Source organism: Bubalus kerabau, chromosome 5, assembly GCF_029407905.1.
Source record: "Bubalus kerabau isolate K-KA32 ecotype Philippines breed swamp buffalo chromosome 5, PCC_UOA_SB_1v2, whole genome shotgun sequence".
In the NCBI taxonomy this organism is placed as follows: Eukaryota; Metazoa; Chordata; class Mammalia; order Artiodactyla; family Bovidae; genus Bubalus; species Bubalus kerabau.
The window spans coordinates 49,232,912-49,255,492 of NC_073628.1; positions in this window are offsets into that span (position 1 = coordinate 49,232,912).

Below are 22,581 nucleotides of genomic sequence, written 5' to 3' on the forward strand. Positions count from 1 at the left end.
AGGCAGTTTCTTTACCCTTTGAGCCACCAGGATTTAATGCACATAAGAATGCTAACACAGGATTTCCCTGGTGGTCCAGTGGTTAAGACTCCATGCTTCCAATGCAAGGGATGAGACTTGGATCCCTGGACAGGGAACAAAGATCCCCCATGCCACGTGTTGGAACCAAAAGATTAAAAAAACAGAATTTTTTTTTTTAAAGAATGCTAACACAAATGTTTATTTCAAATTCTGTTGGAAAGAAAGGAAAATAATTGATATTGGCCAAATGAAGCAGTGCATCCTTGCTGGACAAATGCCATCACAGACACTAGACGGTCAATGATTAAAGGGTAATGAACAAACTTTAGCTTTTTTAAAGTAATATTAATTACACAACTCAAATGCTTCAAATATGTACCTTCTCTTTAGCTCAAATATCTTTGCAAACTGTATTCTATGACTTTCACCAAAGAGCTGCTCTGAAGTCTCCTCTCCCACCTGCACCCATGCTCCTAGCATAGATATAAAAGTCCTACCATTCCATTTCTTTGGTCTTTTCTTCCCACTCTAACTTGTTCATATGAATTTCCAAATTTGCAAAATTATTTTCCTAGTGGCAAGGATTACGAGTATTTATGATCTTGCTTAAAATACTCCACTTTGAAGATTGACATAAAATATATTAACTATTTTTTATAACTGAACTATTTGAGTTTCCTGAATTCTTTCTATAAATACTCATGACAATTCAAAACAGCCTATGTGTAATTCAAGTTCCAAAAGTAAGAGCCTCCATTGCCTTCCTTGCTGGTAACTAGAAGATTCACAGCTTTGTCAGCAATTTCCATGACACCGTCTCCAGAAAAACGCGTCTGTGTCCTTTCAGCCCAGCTCTTCTCCCCTTCCTGACAGGCTGCCGCTGATTGCTTTTGCTGCCAAAACCTCTGAGAGCTCACTGCTTCAGTGTACACAGCTGTCCTTGCTGGTTACCTAGGTGTGATCGCTACTCTTGTCTCTGGAAAAACACTGTAACTATTCCTTTCTTATATTCTTCCAAGGATGAAATATGCCCTTCTCCTTAATCTCTCACAAAATAAGACAGATTCTTCTATTACTCTTTTTTAAACTTATTTCTTTTTAATTGGAAGATAATTTCTTTGCAATATTGTATTGCTCTCTGCTGTACATCGATATGAGTCAGTCCTCCGTAGACGTGTGTCCCTCCCTCTGGAAACTCCCTTCCATCTCCTGTCCTATCCCACTCCTCTAGGTGGTCTCGGAGCACTGGGCTGAGTTCCCTGCGTCATACAGCAAGTCTCCCCGGCTGTCTGTTTTACATACAGTAACGTGTATGTTCCCATGCTGCTCTCTCAACCTGTCCCACCCTCTCCTTCCCCTATTGTGACCTCAAGTCTGTTCTATCTGTCTGCATCTCCAGCACTGCCCTGCAAACAGGTTCATCAGCACCATCTTTCTAGATTCCATGAAGTGGAGGAGCAGTTCAGTTGTGTCCAACTCTTTGCAAACCCATGGACTGTGGCCCGCTGGGCTCCTCTGTCCATGGGATTTTTCTAGGCAACAATACCAGAGTGGGTTGCCATTTCCTTCTCCATGGGATCTTTCTGACCCAGGGATCGAACCCAGGTCTCTTGCATTGCAGGCACATTCTTTACCATCTGAGCCACCAGGGAAGCCCTCTAGATTCTCTATATATGCATTAATATACAATATATGTTTTTCTCTTCTGACTTACTTCACTTCATGGATGGTCCAGGGATAATGGAAAAGCAACAAGCAAAACACAGAATAATTTACAACAAACTGCCAAAGTGCAGGCAACTCCCAATGTTCCTTTAAGAGCCATCTTCTTTTTATGGTAATATTCTGTTGTATTACCATAAAAAAAGGAGATGGCTCTTTGAAACAACAGTACAGATGAACCTATCTTCAAAGTAGAAATAGAAACACAGACATAGAGAACAAGTTTATAGACACTGAGCGGGAAAAGGGGAGGAGTGGAATAAATTGGGAGATTGGAATTGACATATACACTCTACTATCATGTATAAAATAGACAGCTAATGAGAACCTTCTATATGGCACAGGGAACTCTACTTAATGCTCTCTGATGACCTAATTAGGAAGGAAATCCAAAAAAGAGAGGATATACGCATCCTCTTTGCTGTACAGCTGAAGATAACACAACAGTGTAAAGCAACTGTAGGTGGCGCTAGTGGTCATGACTGAGCATCTGAAGCTGGTGTTGCTGCTAAGTCGCTTCAGTCGTGTCCAACTCTGTGAGTGAGTGAAGTCGTTCAGTCATGTCCGACCCTTTGCGACCCCATGGACACCAGGCTCCTCCGTCCATAGGATTTTCTAGGCAAGAGTACTGGAGTGGGTTGCCATTTCCTTCTCCAGACTGAGCATCTGAGCAGTCTTTAACAATACTCCAATTTAAAAAAAAAAGAGCCATCTCTTGCACCATCTGGGCTGCCTCCCTGGAACCACGTGCACGTTCCCATCCCCATTGTCAGAAAGGCTCTGGTCATCTCTACGGCTCCATATGTAGACCAAACTGTCATTCAGCTCCAGGAAACAGAAATAACTTTTCTCTTATTTTATCACAAAACCCGTCTCTTAGGTAAAATTTCCCATGCTAAAATTCACTTCCTTTTAGAACGATTAACATGGTTTGACCCCTTGGAACACCCAAGATAGGTAATCTCAAACTTTACATTTATCAAGGTATTCAATACTGTAGTTTAAGTATTAAAGCCTAATTGGGGCCAGCCAGTAAGATCCCTAAGAGAAATCCAGGTTTTTTTCATTTTCTCCTTATGACTGATTCAAAAACGTTGTGCCCTGATGTTATACATCTCACACAGGGCATCTTGATACATGAATAAGGATCCCAAGTGTGTGGCCAAAAGGAGTGGAGAGATTTTGTTGGGCCTCACAGTTTGCAATGAAAGTATTCTTTTTAATAACATTAAGAGAAATGCCACAATGGCATAAATAGTTTAAGTGAAAAATGTTTTAAAATTATTCTATTTATGCAGTTTCAATCACTGCAGAGATCTAGTTTTCATGCTAAAACTTTAAATTAAAATTCAGATTCAGAAATTGTATGGATTGTCAGACCAACACAAATGACCAAAATTTGTTGTTGATGTTGCTGTTTAATCGCTCAGTCCTCTTTTGCAACCCCATGGACCTTAGCCCACCAGGTTCCTTTGTCCATGGGATTTTCCAGGCAAGAATATTGGAGTGGGTTGTCATTTCTTTCTCCAGAGGATCTTCCCAACCCTGGCACTGAATCTGCATCTCCTGCACTGAAAGGCAGACTCTTTACCACTACACCAGGGAAGCCCAACCAAAGTGCAAGATACATTTTTTTTGGTCATAAGACTGAGCACATTGGTTTCTAAATTCCAGGAAATCTTTCAAGTTGTTATTCAGTAACATAGATCAGAGGTGGAAGAGAAAAGTGGAAAGGCAGTTAATATTTGATTGACAATCAAGGGTGAACATTTTTACATAGGCTACCTCATTTAATCACGACAAACATCCTGCAAAGCAAGTGATGTTATTCCTATTTAATGAGGAAGAAAGATGAGATTCATGAAGAATAGGTAACTTGAGCGATGGCATGCGGCTAGGAAGTAGAAAGATAGGGAATTTTATTCCGTTTCCCTCTGGCTTTAGAGCCTGTGGTAAAAGCCTACTAAAATGTGACCTTTGAATGAGATCTATAGCAGAGAAAAAAATTCAGACATTTGCAAAACAAACGTCTGTTTTCCTTTGAGAAATGCCAAAAGTCACTCCCACATGACTTGGTTAATATGAGATAGCCCGCTGGCTCCAATTACCTAAAGGGTGGCATGGGCTGTCTTCTCAAGACAACATTAATTATTTGGAAAAAAGAAGAGTTTGTTTGATAAATCAACTCCAGTGAAAAGAGAATCTATTACTTCCAGGTTTCCTGATAGTTAAGTGACTAGATTTTATAAAGAATTACAAATATCATACACTTACTAAGAGCTCCTACCTTGGGTCATAAATTCTTCAAGGTATGTACCTGTGTAGGACATATGAATGATATTTATGATTTGAATCTTACTAGTGAGAAATCTCGGAGAAAGCAATGGTACCCCACTCCATTACTCTTGCCTGGAAAATCCCATGGACGGTGGAGCCTGGTAGGCTGCAGTCCATGAGGTCGCAAAGAGTCAGACACAACTGAGCAACTTCACTTTCACTTTTCACTTTCATGCATTGGGGAAGGAAATGGCAACCCACTCCAGTGTTATTGCCTGGAGAATCCCAGGGACGGGGGAGCCTGGTGGGCTGCTGTCTATGGGGGTCCCACAGAGTCGGACACAACTGAAGCGACTTAGCAGCAGCAGCAGCAGCAGTGAGAAATCTATGGTTTATAGGGTCTACAAAACTTGCAAGCAATGAAGCCAAGAACCAAATCCAAGTTTATCTGATTCCATGTTCCGTGCACTTTCCACTGTTTCCTACTGTATCAGAAGTTTCAAGCACCATTTAAAATTTGATATGACTGAGAATAGGAGCTGTGTAAAAGTGTATCTGAGAGAAGAATTTAGTCGTGAAGCTGAATGATCAGTGGTGCAGCATTGAGTCAATGTCCTATGAATAGATCTTTCCAGGAATATTTCAGGATGGGAAGCCTTGCTGGTATGTCTGTTGACAGACCTAGGGTTATTTTTCTTCCTCAAATGGGAAAAAATGCCAAAATGGGTAGTATGCAGAGAAACTAAAGGCAAAAGAATTGTATTAAAATTAGTAACTCAAACTTTTGTGTTTTAATGCCCCATTGCCAGGAGACTGATGGGCAAATATCCAAAGTATTATAATATGAAACAATAAATATAAAAATTCAAAAAGAGCAAAATTTCTCTATAAATTTCTGAAAGTGTCCCACAACAATAACAAATAGGTATATTGTGCTATGAAAGTCATACTGAAAATCAATTGCATAGTTAAGAATTGCTTGATTTAACATTTTAAAATAAAGACATCTTTATTTTTTCAGGCATTGCTCTTCCAGATCTGACTCAGAGGCTTAAATAGATGGATGCTTCCTATAACTTGTCAAAAGGAAGACCATTTCACTGTTGATTTAGAAACTGATTTAGATGTTTTAAAACGTCTTTAGTTATACCCTGATATAGTGGTTAAAGGTCGAATAGAGTATATAACCACTATATCAGGGTATAACTAAAGACGTTTTAAAACATCTAAATCAGTTTCTAAATCAACAGTGAAATGGTCTTCCTTTTGACAAGTTATAGGAAGCATCCATCTATTTAAGCCTCTGAGTCAGCCTGGAGAATCCCAGGGACAGAGGAGCCTAGCGGGCTACTGTCTGTGGGGTCGCACAGAGTCGGACATGACTGAAGCGACTTAGCAGCAGCAGCACCAGAGTATATAAAGCAAGGAGAAATAGAGCAAAGACTAGATGTATATCCAATGATTAACGTTAAAGACAAAAGAAAAAATAAACACAGAAAATGAAGGAAAGAATTAGAGGGAAAGTGGGAGAGGGGATAAGAAAAGGCTTATTTGGTTCATATAGATGGGCAGTTTAAAATGCTTACTACAACAATTCTTTTTTATTTTTTTCCTAACCATTCACAGAGAACACAATAAAATCAATTTTCCTGTTATAGGGTTAACACAGGCTGGCCATTTCCTGCCTTGATCCTGAACTATCCATGTGAAAATCTCTGTCACACTCTGAAGATAACTGTATAATCTGGGAATAACAGAGAAAGAATCTGAATTCAGAAACAAAATTCATATCAACATAAAAAATTGTCAGTGCTGCAGACCCATATCTCTGAACGAATACTGACTTCTCAACTTTGCAACTCAAGGCTCTCCTATAACCAAGTGGCATATGCACTAAAGTTTAATACAGCTTACGTAGATTTCTATCATCAAAGATAGTACCCAACTGAGAAATGCAAATCAAAACTCAATAAGATATCACCTCACACCAGTCAGAATGGCCATCATTTAAAAAATTGACAAATAATAAATGTTGGAGAGGATGTGGAGAAAAGGGAACCCTCTACATTGTTAGTGGGATTGTAAATTAATGCAGCCACTATGGAAAATAGTATGGAGTTTCCTCAAAAAACGAAAACTAAAGTTGCCATATGATCTAGCAATCCCACTCCTGGGCATATGTCAGGACAAAGCTATAATTCAAAAAGATACATAGCATTGAAACATGTATGTTACCATATGTGAAATAGATCACCAGTCCAGGTTCAATGCATAAGACAGGGTGCTCAGGGCTGGTGCACTGTGATGACCCTGAGGGATGGGATGGGGAGGGAGGTGGGAGTGGGTTTCAGGATGAGGAACACGTGTACACCCATGGCTGATTCATGTCAGTGCATGGCAAAAACCACCACAATATTGTAAAGTAATTAGCCTCCAATTAAAATAAAAATTTTAAAAAGGATACATGCACCCAAATATTTACAGCAGCACAGTAGGCAGACATGGAAGCAACCTAAATGTCCATCAACAAATGAATGGAAAAGGAAGATGTGGTACACACACACACACACAATAGAATACTGCTGCTGCTGCTGCTAAGTCGCTTCAGTCGTCTCCAACTCTGGGCGACCCCATAGACGGCAGCCCACCAGGCTCCCCCGTCCCTGGGATTCTCCAGGCAAGAACACTGGAGTGGGTTGCCATTTCCTTCTCCAATGCATGAAGGTGAAAAATGAAAGTGAAGTTGCTCAGTCCTGTCCGACTCTGAGCGACCCCATGGACTGCAGCCTACAGGGCTCCTCCGCCCATGGGATTTTCCAGGCAAGAGTACTGGAGTGGGGTGCCATCTCAGCCATAAAAATAAATGAAATAATGCCATTTGCAACAACATAGATGGACTGAAAGATCATCATACTAAGTGAAGTAAGTCAGAAAGGGAAAGACAAATACCATATGATATCACTTACATGTGGGATCTAAAATATTACACAAAATTTATTTACAAAACAGAAACAGATTCACAGACATAGAGAAGAGACTTGTGATTACCAAGGGGGAAGAAGGTGAGGAAGGAATAGAGTGATATTCAGGATTAGCAGATGTCAACTATCATATATAGAATTATAAACAACAAGGTCCTACTGTGTAGCACAGGGAACTATATTCAATGTCCTTAGATAAATCATAATGGGAAAGAATATGAAAAAGAGTATATATGTATGTGTGTTTGTGTGTGCGTGTGTGTGTATCACGTCACTAAATAGCAAAAATTAACAGACCATTGTAAATTAACCATACTTCAATAAAATAAATTTATAAAAGTAATATTCAGTTGAAAAATTCCTCCTTCCTGCATGTTAGATTAACAGGTACCAGACTTATCTTTCTGCATTAAATAAAAACTGGACAAAATATATAAGGCTACCACTTTTAGGCACTGGATGACAAGCCATATGTGTGCGTGCTCAGTCACTTCAGTCCTGTCCAACTCTGTGCGACCTTATGGACTGTAGCCCTCCACGCTCTTCTGTCCATGGGATTCTCCATCAAAGAATGCTGGAGTGGGTTGCTGTGCCCTTCTCCAGGGGATCTTCTCAACCCAGGGATCAAAGCTGCATCTCTTCTGTCTCCTGCAGTGGCAAGTAGGTTCTTTACCACTAGCGCCACCTGGGAAGCCCAAAATAGGCCACAGAGTACTGCAATTCTTGACCCAGAGGGGGAAAAAAGGTAAGTCCCAAGATTTACAGTGCTCTCTGCAAAGTATGGTCTGTAAACCATTTAATATCACAGTAACCCAAGTCTATGCCGCAATCACTAATGTTGAAGAAGCTAAAGTTGAACAGTTCTATGAAGACCTATAAGACTTTCTAGAAGTAACACCAAAAAAGTTGTCCTTTTCATCATAGGAGACTGGAAAGCAGAAGTAGGAAGTCAAGAGATACCTGGAGTAACAGGCAAGTTTTAGCTTGGAGTACCAAATCAAGCAGGGAAAAGGCTAACAGAGTTTTGCCAAGAGAACTCACTGGTCATAACAAACACCCTCTACCAACAACACAAGAGAAGACTCTACACATGGATACAGCCTGGCGTGCTGCAGTCCATGGGGTCGCAAATAGTCAGACATGCCTGAGCAACTGAACTGAACTAATCTGATAGATATGGATACATAAAACTTCTTTCAAAACCACAGCACAGGGAATTAGAACCCAAGCACAGTTCAGTGGTCCCTCTAAGCTGAGGAGGCAAAGGTCCAAGTGCAGGGCTGCAGAAGCACCTGAATTGTAGCAAAGAAAAGCCTAGAGGAAGAGGTAACAGAGTACCATATGTAGGTGATTAAGTGCTAGTCACTCAGTCGTGTCCAGTTCTTTGTGACCCCATGTACTGTATCCCGCCAGGCTCCTCTGTCCATGGAATTCTCCAAGCAAGAATACTGGAGTGGGTTGCCATTTCCTTCTCCAAGGAGTCTTCCTGACCCTGGAATTGAACCCAGGTCTCCTGCATTGCAGGTAGATTCTTTACAGTCTAAGCCACCAGGGAAGTCCCAGACCCCTGGACAAGTCCTAGCCTGTGTATATTCAGTGTGAGATTCTGTAATGTCTATCCAAGTGACTGCTACTGGGTTGATAGTGTTATGGAGATATTTTAGAATAATATGAAACATTGGCCCAGTGAGAGCAAAAAGGCATTGTTAATATACTGAACACATAGCTTAAACCACAGAATGGCAACGTTTCAGGAGTTTCTTAAAAACCATGTCTTAGTTTAAAGCTACTCTAGACACACCTTTACAAACACTAAGCAGAGCTTCAGTAAGATGAATGAAACCTTCCAGTAATCAATTGCCTGTCAGAAAAAACTCAATGTTCTATTAAGGAAGACAACATAACCCAAACTCTACAATATATACTCCAGAACGTCCAGCTTACAATTTAAAATTTTTTCTATGCATACAAAATGCAGGAAAAATATTGTCCATGATCATGGAAAATGTCAATCCAAGAGAAATGACCCTGCATTAAAATTGGCAGACAATGACTTTAAAGCAGCTGTTAAATATGTTGAAGGATTTAACCAAAAATAGCTCTTAATAAGTGACCTGGAGAAGAATTGCAGCCAAGAAACGGAAATTATCTTTTTAAGATGAATAGAAATATACTAATGGAAAATCATAGCTTCTGAAATTTTAAAATAGTCACTATTTGACATTAATAAAAGATTAGAAATAGTAATAGGAAAAGTCAATAAACTTTAAGTCATTCATAGAAATAAACCACTGGGAAAAGCAGAGAAATAGAGTAGAAAAAAAAAAAATCTTCACTGACCTATGGACATAGAGTCTCGTAATAAGACGAGAGAGAAAATGGGGCAGAAAAAATATTTAAAGGAGCTGTGACCAAATTTTTCCCAAATTTGGTGAAAAACATCAATGAACAGACCCTACAAGTTTAGTAACTTTCAAAAGAATAAGTACAAATGAAACCAAATCTATTCACATCACAGTCATGCTGCTAAAAATCAATCAAAGCAAAAGCAAAACCTTAGAAGCCCCCAGAGGTAAATGGCATGTGATGTACAAAAGGAAAAAAAAAAAAAAAGGAACAATTGATTCTTCGTTAGAAACAATGGAAGTCAGAAGACAAAAAGAGTGTCCATATTTAAAGAACTGGAATTTGGGGAAGGGGAAAGGGAACAGAGGGAAAGATTGTCCACAAAGAACTTTAAGTTTAGTGAACATATTTCAGGGGCTTCACAGGTGGCTCAGTGGTAAATAATCTGTCTGCCAATGCAAGAGACGCAGGTTCAATCCCTGGGTGGGGAAGATCCCCTGGAGGAGGAAACGGCAACCCACTCCAGTGTTCCTGCCTGGAGAATCCCATGGACAGAGTAGCCTGACGGGCTACAGTCCATAGGGTCCCAAAGAGTCAGACAGGACTTAATAACACATCAAACGCACATATTCTACAAAGCGAGAAGAAAACAATTTCGTGTTTAGAGGGATGAGACCTGAAGGGCGTGCCGCCAGCGTATGTTTTTCATATGGACGTTAGAGGGATACTCTCCCAGGCTGAAAGAAAATAATGCAGGGTAGGGACTGATTACATAAAGAATAGAAAAGCCCAGGAAAGAGTAACCTGTGCCTAATAAAAAAGACTGGTATTTTTCTTATTTTAATTTTTTAAAAAGAAAAATGAAGGTTTGAAACAAAAATAATAGCACTGTAATATCTGTCTATAACCTATAAAAAATTAAAATATATGGAAACCACAGGATAAAGAATGGAGCAAATGAAATTAAACTATTACAAGATTTATAGCATTTATACATTTGTGAAATATGAATTTTGTAGAGTGACATGTAACATGTTTCAATATAATTCTGACTGTAATAATTTAAAATGTCATATATTAATACTAATCTCTAGAGGAACTAGTTAAAATGAATTTTAAATGCTATTTAGCAATCAAATATCCTTTAATAGGTGAATAGATGAGCTATATAGTTGAATACTAGCTAGAAACTTTTTAAAATGAATTTCTGATACAGAAAACAACATGAATAAATTTCATAGACTTTATTTTGCCCAAAGAAGCCAAACAAATTCTGCGAAGTTTATGGTGCTAGAAATCACATCAATGTTTGAGGCAGAAGGTATATTTCAAATCCAAAGGCACACAAGCAAATATTGTATGACATTAATAAGGGTGATGTTTCTATGGCTTTATACATTTGTAAAAACTGATTGAACTGTGTACCTAAAATCTCTGCCCTTCATTATGTGTAAATCATGTTTTGATATAATTGATTTTAAATAACACTTTTAAATGTATAGGAAGCTAAAAGAATCACGGAGGAAAAATTACTCATAATGCCATCACCTACAGGTCATGATTTAAACTTTGATGTATACATTTTTGTACTGTTTCTTTCCACAAAATTTTCATGCTATAGAAAATATTCCATGGCCTCCTTTCCATTATAAACTTTAAAGGTGACAAAGTGTTTTATATCAATGTGCTCTGTTCCAGCATTTAAAAAATGATTACATAATATAAATGCAGCTGGATTAAAGGTTTACACAGATATACAAAAATATTAAATATATCAATAAATGCCCAAAATTTTCTTTTCCTTCACGGATCTCTATGTATCGTTGAGCTCTCATGCCCACTGAGGATTAAGCATTGAATTTGCCAAGTGAAGGTATCCCTATGGCTTCTTGTTTAAAACATGCATGAGTGCTAAGTTGCTTCAGTCGTGTCTAATTCTTGTGACCCTATTAACTATATCATGCTTCTGTCTCCATGGGATTCTCAAGGCAAGAATACAGGAGTGGGTTGCCATGCCCTCCTTCAGGGGATCTTCCTGACCCAGGGGTCAAAGCCAAGCCTCTTATGCTTACCTGCGTTGTAACAAGGAAGCCACCATGACATTTGGGTCCCTGGTTTTTATCTCATCTTCTTCTCTCTCTTGGTTTTATCCTACCCACTCAGAATTTTACAAAGCAATTTCCTCTTTAATTAATAACAAACATCTTTTTATCACATCCTCCTCTTGGCTTTTCTTTGACTTTCGGTAAAATCAGGAGGAGAAGGGGATGACAGAGGATGAGATGGCTGGATGGTATCACCAACTCGATGGACATGGGTTTGGGTGAACTTCGGGAGTTGGTGATGGACAGGCAGGCCTGGCATGCTGTGATTCATGGGGCCACAAAGAGTCAGACACGACTGAGCGACTGAACTGAACTAAACTGAAAATCAAGTCTCTACGTAACTGATTTTTGTATGTAAAATCCTACCTATCTGAGTTGAAAGTCTACCTACTAACTTTAAAATAGAATTGTTTGAAACTCAAAGAAATGATGTCTGATGTCTCTGTTGTCTTTTAAAGAGACATAACCTCAACCTGAAAGCCCAGTTGTAATGGAAGTAGGACAGGGGCAGACACAATAAGGAAAGAAAATGCGTTTAGGTCCATGTCAAACAGCATTTACTTTCAGTAGCAGCATTTCACTGCCTTCGTGTGCCAATATGCATTCACATATCCCATGCTGTTGAACACAGGTTGCTACTATTTTTTTCATTATTTTTCTGAAGTTCATAAAGGGAATTTTTAAGAAGACTTGAGAATGAGGCTTAGTAAGAGGAGATACAGAGATTTGGGTAGAAGAAAAAGCCTGTTACTGCTCAGCCTCCATTCTCTTCCAAACCACTTGCTGTCTTTATTGTAGGAGCCTGATTTGCTGCACAGTTAAGAGTTCAGTGTAGAAATATGTTCATCCAGAGTCCATCATAACTTCCTTTAATGAGCGCATCTGTCCATGCTCCAGATGTGTGTGCCTGCATCTTCAGATACGGTGCTTGAAGTATCTTGGCAGCTTTAATCAGCAGTTGTCTACCTGGGGAAAAAATAAATCCACTATCCATGATAATTTACTATTTTTAATAAAGTAAAAGTCAGGCATGAAACCTATAGGCATTTCTGAAGGCATTTCAATCATTTACACTTCTTTTATTGAAAACAATTTCTATTGAACATACTCAACCTCTCATCCCCACAGCTAATCCATCATTGAGTCCTACCCGCACTGTTTTCAAAAGCCTTCTCAAATCTTGTCCACTGCTCGCCATACCCTGTTCCATTATGCTAATGTCAGTCACATCCATTTCTTCCCTGAACCTTTGCAAAACCTGAGGATGGCTTTTCTCTTACCCCCCACACCCTCACACGTAGCAGCCAGTCATCCTTCAAAATGTGAAGTAGGGACTTCCCAGGGGCCCAGTGGTTGAGATTTGACCTTCTAATGCAGAGGGTGAGGGTTGATCCCTGACCAAAGAGCTAAGATCCCAGATGCCTGCAGACAAAAAGCAAAACATAAAATAGAAGCAATATTGTAACAATCCAATAAAGACTTTAAAAAACGATCCACATCAAAAATACCTAAAATTTTTTTTTAAAAATTTAAATAATAAAATGTAAAGTAGATGACACCTCTCTTCCACTCCAGTGTTCTTGCCTGGAGAATCCCATGGAGAGAGGAGCCTAGGGAGCTACACTCCATGGGGTCACAAAGAGTTGAACATGACTGAAGCAGCTTAGTATATACACACACTTGGAATAAAATTCAAACAGCTCACCATCGGTAAGTCAGTAAGGTGGTCTGGCTCCTGCCTACTGACTTCAGATCATCTTTCCTTTGCACATACTGTCCCTTAGCAAGATGGGTTCTTTTCTGTCCCTTGAACAAGCCAGGCTCTTTCCTGCTCTGAAACTTTATACTTACTTTCCCCTCTGCCTACAAACCTTGTTACCATGTTATCAACAGAGCAGATTCTTTCCTATCCTCAGGCCTCAAATCAAATATCACTTCCTCAGAGAGGACTTTCCTCACCAATCTAATTAAAAACTCTTCACAAAGCTGTCTTCTCACATTGATTATCTGAAGTTATTTTGGTTGGTTTCATTATTTATTGTTGTTTTCCATCTGTTTCTAACAGAGATTTTTATGGTCTCTAAGAAAATAAACTGACTGACTTACTATTGCATCCCTAACATCAATCTGGAATCTGACTTATAAAGATACCTAACAAATATGTATTAAATGAATATATGAGTCACTTTGTTGTGAAATCCAGACAGCCATGATTCTCACAGTCGATCCCTTGACCATCAGCATAGTGCTGTCTGGGAACATGTGAGAAATGTAATTCCTGAGCTCCTCATTCAGACCGACTAAATCCTTAATTCTGGTGTGGTCCAGCCATCTGTGTTTTACCAAGTCCTCCAGTCACAATTAATCTTGTTATCGTGCCCGTTTTATAGATGAAGAAACTAGGGAAGGTTGAGTACTTTGTGTGAGTTCTTGGTCAGCTGCTCAGTCGTGTCTAACTCTTTGGGACCCCATGGGCTGCAGCACTCCAGACTTCCCTGCTCTTCACCGTCTCCCGGCGTTTGCTCAAGCTCAGGTTCGTTGCGTTGATAATGCCATCCCACTGTCTCATCCTCTGTTGCCTCCTTCTCTGGGGTAGTCTTTGTTTGTGTATGTGGCTGCTCCATGTCCTAGCTGTGGCACCTGGGATCTTCGGTCATGGTATGCGGAATCCTCAGCTGTGGCCTGTGAGCTCTGAGCTGTGGCGTGCAGGTCTAGAATCCCTGACCGAGGACTGAAGCCAGGCCTTCTGCACTGGGACCATGGAATCTTAGCCCCTGGACCACTAGGAAAGCCCCTTGTCCAAGTTAATAACTGAGAGATCTATAGGTGTTGAGACCGAAGTCCCAGACCTTGACCCCTGAACCATGGTTCCCTAGGAGTCCAGAGAATTTAAATACCAATAGAATTGTATGGACCTAACAGAAGCAAAGGATATTAAGAGGAGGTGGCAAAAATACACAGAAGAACTGTACAAAATTATCCTCATGACATAGATAACCATGATGGTGTGATCACTCACCTAGAGCCAGACATCCTGGAATAGGAAGTCAGTGGGGCCTTAGGAAGCATCACTACAAACTGAGAGAATGGAGGTGATGAAATTCCAGTTGAGCTATTTCAAGTCCTAAAATATGATGCTGTTAAAGTGCTGAATTCAATATGCCATCAAATTTGGAAACTCGGCAGTGGCCACAGTTCTGGAAATGCTCAATTTTCATTCCATTCCCAAAGAAAGGCAATGCCAAAGAATGTTCAAACTACTGCACAATTGCACTCATCTCACATGCTAGCAAAGTAATGCTCAAAATTCTCCAATCAAGGTTTCAACAGTACATGAACCAGGAACTTTCAGATGTTCAAGCTGGTTTCAGACAAGGCAGAAGAACCAGAGATCAAATTGCCAACATCTGTTTGATCATAGAAAAAGCAAGAGAGTTCCAGAAAAAACATCTACTTCTGCTTTATTGACTATGCCAAAGCCTCTGATTGTGTGAGTCACAATAAACAGTGGAAAATTCTTCAAGAGATAGGAATACCAGACCACCTTACCTGCCTCCTGAGAAGTCTGTATGCAGATCAGGAAGCAACAGTTAGAACTGGACATGGAACAACAGACTGGTTTCAACTTGGGAAAGGAGTACATCAGGGCTGTATATTGTCATCCTGCTTATTTAACTTATATGCAGAGTACATCATGTGAAGGGCTGGGCTGGATGAAGCACCAGCTGGAATCAAGATTGCCAGAAGAAATATCAATAACCTTAGATATGCAGATGACACCATTCTTATGGCAGAAAGTGAAGAGGAACTAAAGAGTCTCTTGATGAAAGTGAAAGAGCAGAGTGAAAAAGCTGGCTGAAAACTCAGCATTCAAAAACAAAAACCATGGCATCCGGTCCCATCACTTCATGTCAAGTAGATGAAGAAACAACTGAAACATATTTTATTTTCTTGGGCTTCAAAATCACTGCATATGGTGATTGCAGCCATGAAATTAAAAGACACTTGCTTTTGGAAGAAAACCTATGACCAATCCTGACAGCATATTAAAAAACAGAGACATTACTTTGCTAACAAAGGTCCATCTAGTCAAAGCTATGGTTTTTCAAGTAGTCACATATGGATATGACAGTTGGACCATAAAGATAGCTGAGCACTGAAGAACTGATGCTTTTGAACTGTGGTATTGGAGACTCTTGAGAGCCCCTTGGACTGCAAGGAGATCCAACCAGTCCATCCTAAAGGAAATCAGTCTTGAATATTTATTGGAAGGACTGATGCTAAAGCTGAAGCTCCAATACTTTGGCCCCCTAATGGGAAAAACTGACTCATTGGAAACGACTGTGATGCTGGGAAAGATTGAAGGCAGGAATAGAAGGGGACGACAGAGGATGAGATGGTTGGATGGCATCACTGACTCAACGGACATGAGTTTGAGTAAACTCTGGGAGTTGGTGATGGACAGGGAGGCCTGGGGTGCTGCAGTCAATGGGGTCACAAAGAGTCAGAAATGACTGAGCAACTGAACTGAACTGAACTGAGAATCAAGTTTTACCTTCATGATCAGTAGAGTGAGTCAAATACTTGAATCAATAATTGTATAACTGTGTGAAAAATGACTATCATCTGAGTTATGTGTAAAGCTCGAAGGGAACATGGCAGCATAATACAAGTCTTCTGTCTGGAGTGAGGAGGGAAATCTGCTACAAGTTACATGTCAGATGTGCCTCCCATTACAGGTAAGAATGAACTAAAATAGAAAAGAAATAGCATGGATAAATCCAGCCTCCTGGAGGTGGGGTTAAAGGTGAAAGGGTGAGGGGGGCAGGATACGTTTGAGAGACTACAAATGTAGCCTGAACTGTCCTAATCCATATTACTCAGAAAGAACTGCCATACAGAATACCACATCTGGGGTGGCTAAAACAACAGAAGCTTATTTTCTCACATTTCTAGAAGCTGGAATTCCAAGACCAAGGTACCAGTGAGGCCAGATTATTTTGCCTGACTCACCAATGTCCACCTTCCCTCTGTTTGCTAACACAGCCATTCCTCAGTACATGAGCATGCAGGGTGATCTCTGATCTCTCTTTCCCTTCTTATAAGGACAACAATTCTTTCAGAATAAAATCCCACTCATTGGGGTATAGGACTTCATGTATAAACATACGGGGGACACAATTAGGTCCAAAGCATTCTGCCCCTGATCCCCCAGAATTCATACCCTTGCTGCAAAATTCATTCATTCTATCCCTACAACCCCCAAAGTCTTAACTCATTTCAGCATAAAGCATTTCAGTCTAAAGCCTTATCTAAATATGGTCTACACAACATTGAAAAGTAATCTTCCTCCAAGTAAAAAAAAAAAAATACAATCTAAATCAACAGCTTCCCTTATAGCTCAGTCGGTAAAGAATCTGCCTGCAATGCAGGAGACCTGGGCTCGATTCCTGGGTCGGGAAGATCCCCTGGAGAAGGGAATGGCAACCCACTCCAGTATTCTTGCCTAGAGAATCCCATGGACAGAGGAGCCTTGCAGGATACATTCCATGGGGTTGTAAGAGTCGGACACAACTTAGTGACTAAATCAGCACCACCTATGATCTAAATCAGGATGGATGAGACTCAAGGTCCAATTCACCCTCAGGTATAATTCCTCTCCACTTGTGAACCTGTGAAAACAAGCAAGTTCTGTGCTTTCAGCATACAATGATGGGACAGACACAGGATAGACATTCCGATTCCAAAAGAGAGAAAGAAGAAACAGGTGACAGGCCCCAGGCAAACCCAAACCCCAGCAAGACAAATTCCAGTAGATCTTAAGGTTTGGGAATAACCTCCTTTGGGCCAGTGCCCCTCCTCCCTGGCCCGGGGTTGCAGCGTCACCCTGCAGCTCTCAGTGGTGGCCCTTCCCTCTAAAACCAAGATGGAAGCCCTCTTGCCCCAGATCACGGTAGACAAGGCAGCTTTGATGATCTCTGAATTAACTTTGGGGTCCTTCCTCCCTTTTCCTGGAGAACAGTGCATGTTCCCAGTGGACTAGGCAGATGACTGGGTCCTGTACAATCCAAGAAGTCTAACAGCTTTCTTTCATTCTGTCCCACTGTCTCTGTCCCCCGTGGTCCACACTGGCAGTTTCTATGCTGGCATCATCCCATCTTTATCCCTGGCTTCTGTTGAGAAGGCTGATGAACACCATGGGTGATCTCTCTATGGAGCAATTAGCCAGCTCCATCTTTGGTGCTCTCTCCAGAACAAAATGCTCTCTCTTCTTCATTTTTCTCGCAGTAAGGATCAGCTGATAATTTTGTAACTCTTTCATCCCAGTTCCTTTTTGCTTAACAATTCTTTCTTCAATCCATTTCTCTCCTGTACATTTTCCTAAACTGATCAAGAGGAACCAAATTGCCCCTTCAACACTTTGCTTGGAAATTTCTTCAGCTAAATATTTCATTTCATGGCTTGCAAGTTCTATTTTCCACAAACTACTAGACCACTATTTAACCAAGTCCTTTGCCACTTTGTGGCAAGAATCACTTTTTCTCCAGTTTTTAATAAGCTGCCCCTCATTTCTATCTGAGATCCCTCTAGAAAAGCCTTTAATATTCTTTTTACATCAACATTCTGTTCTAGGATTTTTCCAGCATGCACCTCCAAACTCCTCCAGCCTCTACCCATCACCCAGCCCCAAAGCCCTTTCTACCTTTTTAGTTACTTGCTACAACAGTACCCAGACTTCCTGGTGGCTCATACCGTAAAGCGTATACCCACAATGCAGGAGACCTGGGTTCAATCCCTGGATTGGGAAGATCTCCTGGAGAAGGAAATGGCAGCCCACTCAGTACTCTTGCCTGGAAAGTCCCATGGATGGAGGAGCCTGGTAGGCTACAGACCATGGTCCCAAAGAGTCAGACACGACTGAGCAACTTCACTTTCACTTTCACAACAGTACCCAACTTCTTGGTTTTAGTATTAGTCTGCTAGAGCTGCCACAGCAAACATGCACCAAAGACTGGGTAGCTTAAATAACTAAAATTTACTTGTAACAGTCTGGAAGCGGTGAAGTCTAAGATCAAAGTGTAGGTAAAGTAGGTGTCTCCTCTTATAAGGATATCAGTCTTACTAGGTGAGAGTCCAACCTGCATGACCTCCTTTGGTTTTAATTACCTCCCAAAGTTCCTCTATCCAAATGCAGGCACATTGAGTGTTAGGGCTTCCACAAAGGAATTCCACAAATCCACCATTTTGTCCACAGCACCTTGCTATAGGGGCTTCTCTGGTGGCTCAAAGGTTAAAGCATCTGCCTGCAATGCGGGAGACCCGGGTTCGATCCCTGGTTCGGGAAGACCCCCCGGGAGAAGGAAATGGCAATCCACTCCAGTATTCTTGCCTGCAGAATCCCATGGAGGGAGGAGCCTGGTGGGTTACAATCCACTGAGTCGCAAGGAGTCGGACTCGACTGAGCGACTTAACTTTCACTTTCTCACCTTGCTATAGAGTTTGCCTTTTGCCCTAAGGAATATAAAAAGTAGTTTTAAAAAATTTTAATAAAAACATGAGACCAAGAACTTTCTTTGTATTCTTTTCCGCCAAGCACATAACATTTACATATTTTAAAGAGGGGTTCAGAATAATTTTTTTTTAAATGATGTCAGCAATGCAATCAAAAGCACTTTTATCCAACCAGAGTGTAAAGTAAAGTTTGCTCCATGGCACCTGTCAGTGGCACCTTCAGTCACTGGATTTCGCTCGGGCTCCTCTATTAATTTTTTATCGTGCCCCGCTCCTAATTGGGATTTGTGTGGTATTTGAGCCTTAAGCTTGAATTAAATATTATTTCACACATACACACACACAAAAACCTGACAACTGATAATAAAGAGAGAGGAACCGCTCTAAATTAACTGTGACGAAGGCAGACACTGGAGGCTGACTTTTCCAAGTGAGTTGGGTAGAAGATTCAGCATTTTTGCCTTGTGGCCATGGAATGCTATTTTGAAATAAGTTTGCATAAAGAATTACATGTCATTTGCAAATAATCTGACAGACACTTAAGTTTGTATGGATAGCTAAAGCTTTCGATGTTGATTTCTAGTGTTTAATATTCAATCTAGGCTTAATATTCTATGTTCAATCTATTTGGAACATGTTGTAAAATAGCAAACTATTATATACTGGATGGATAAACAGCAAGGTCTTGCTGTACAGCACAGGGAACTATATTCAATGTCCTATGAGTAACCATAATTGGAAAGAATATGAAAAAGAATATATATATATATATATATATATAACTGAATCGCATTGCTATACAGCAGAAATTAACAACATTGCAAATCAGCTATACTTCAATAAATCTTTTTAAATTGAGAAACGATCACACTATCCAGAAAATGTCTTGAAAATAATCTGAAAAATCTCTATACACACAAAAGTGTTTTAATATCAGGCATTTCTGGGCTGAATGTTGTCTTCTTAGATCATAGATCTCTTTGATGCATGGTGATTATGGGTCTGTGCAAGTTGAGAAAATGAGTCACATCATTGGATTGGAGTATGAACATCTATATGGAGATTCAATTCAGATGTGAAGAGAACACAATGAAAGACATTAATGAGCTCTGGTACTCATGACTGCACTGCAGACTGGAACACAACCCTGCAACTCCTTAAAAGTTAAAACAAGTTTAACCTTCACATGCTGCAAAATGTATGGTTCATCATGGGGCCCTTTTCTCCTAAGATGCTCTTTTCATTCATTCCGAGTTTCAGTGAAGCATGCTCTTAAACCTAGTATTGCAGAGTTAGAATCAATTTGCACATGGACCTTCTTGGGAATTTGCTGTGAGCAATTGCTGGTCCCTTGTACATTTTTCCCATGCTATCTAGACAACTTTGTACTTTGAGCAAATATAGACTTACTGAAAAAGATTGTATAAGCAAATTGCTAATTTTCAAATGTTACACATAGTTAAGTGGGGATATACTAACTGAAGAAAATTATGTTTTCTCCCCTAAAGTTAAAATCAATGTGGTATTGATTCTTTGGAAAAGACCCTGATGCTTGTCAATATTGAAGGTAGGAGGAGAAGGGGACAACAGAGGATGAGATGGTTGGATAGCATCACCAACTCAATAGACATGAGTTTGAGCAAGCACCGGGACTTGGTGATGGACAGGGAGGCCTGGCGTGCTGCAGTCCATGGGGTCGCAAAGAGTCAGACACAACAGAGTGACTGAACTGAACTATTGGTTTAAAGAATCTTTTAAAAACCTGCTAAGACAGGCCTGAAAAGCTCTGACTACATCCAGGGCAGGTAATAAGGATGGTACAAGTTGAAGAACAAACAGTCTAGCCTTTGCTTTCCTGTCAAGTTCTTTTCATCAGTCCTAAAGCTTTATTTTTCCCTATCACCTTATCTTAAACTTTTTCTATCTCTATAGATTTTTGAGAATAATAATCATAATCTTATAGCAAGAATTAAAATTTAATAACAACTTGCTGTGTGTCAGACTCAGTGCTAAGCTCATTTAGTCTGTAACCCTAAGAAGTCAGTGCTGATATTAAGGCATTTAACTCCATCTGAGATACCGTCTTAGCTTGTTTGTGTCTCTATACTGGGTCCAGTTGCATTTTTCATCATGTCTACTCAGTCTCACTAGGCTTCACAACAAATAGAGTGATGAACACACAACAGATAGAGTGACAAATGAATACGCTGTAAGTATGCCGAAAAAATATAGTAAGGGGGAAGAAGGGCTTTCCAGGTGGCAGAGTGGTCAAGAATCCACCTGCCAATGCAGGAGATACAAGAGACATGAATTCAACCCCGCAGCCCGGGAAGATCCCCTGGAGGAGGAAGTGGTAATCCACTCCAGTAGTCTTGCCTGGGAAATTTCATGGACAGAGGAGCTTGGCCGACTATATGGTTCATGAGGTCACAAAGAGTCGGACATGACTGAGCCACAGAACACCCAGGAAAGAGGGAAGGAAAGTTATTTTATTGCAATGTTGATTCTCCTACTTACATATTTTTTCTTGGGCTTTATTTTTTTAATCTTCTAAACTTGACCTCTCTGGTCACTTTTCCGGCATAAATAGAAATTCTTGGAAAGATTCAGTATGTAACTATTTCATTATTTTTTACCCTCTTATGGAAACTTTGCTCAGAATTCTTACACTTAGATATAGCAGCCAGTCCCTCAGACTGTGGAGAATAATTTCCACATTTACTATAGTGCATAAACACTAAAAAGGACTCAGTAAAGAAACATTTATAAGTAATTCATTATCAAAACAAGTCTACGGATGTCAAGGTACAGCTGATGAATGAATTATTTGGATTTTTAAAATCAAACCAGAATTTGGACTCTCGATCTTTTAAATCTTTTAAATCATAATTCCTTAAGACACTAGACCAACCGTTCTCAAACCTCTTGATCTTGGCCACATACACAAAACCCTAAATCTACTTTAATCGCCAGCTGGCATTCAGATGTATGCACAATGCTGGTGGGCTCACATTGAGTTTCACCTACAGAAATTGATCTGTTTTTACATAGAATAAGTTTATTTCTTTGCCTCTAATCACTAGGGAAATGCAAGTTACTTACTCCAGAAAAGATTAATTTATTCTTTTCTCTTTCATTTTTGTTAACTACCAAGTCATTTTCAACGCATTAAATGATACACTTAGCTGTGGAATGAGACGTCCCAGAGATAAAATTGCAAGTTCTGCAGGCCTGTCTCCCACCAAAGTGGCAGCTTCTCCAACACTACAGAAAAATCTAGGGGAGGTGGGCTGCATAAATTGATGAAAAGGGCATAGCAGTAGATGAAAAAGAATAATAGTATTTTTTAAGATATTAGATTATATCTCAAATAGTGTGGCACTTAAGCTAGTCTCCTTAGCCAAAAATAGCATGAGCTTATTTTGCTTGCCCATTACAAGTCCAAATCTAATTTATCATCTACTAGCAAGACTGCAGGTTTTTTTGTTTTTTTTTTTCGCCGTCAATGCTCCCTGGGTTTTTCTAACCCATTTAATACCTGTATTTCACCTGATTTTAGCCCCATCCATATCAGATCGCATTTACAAAGACCGAACCTCATTCTACCAGTTCCTACT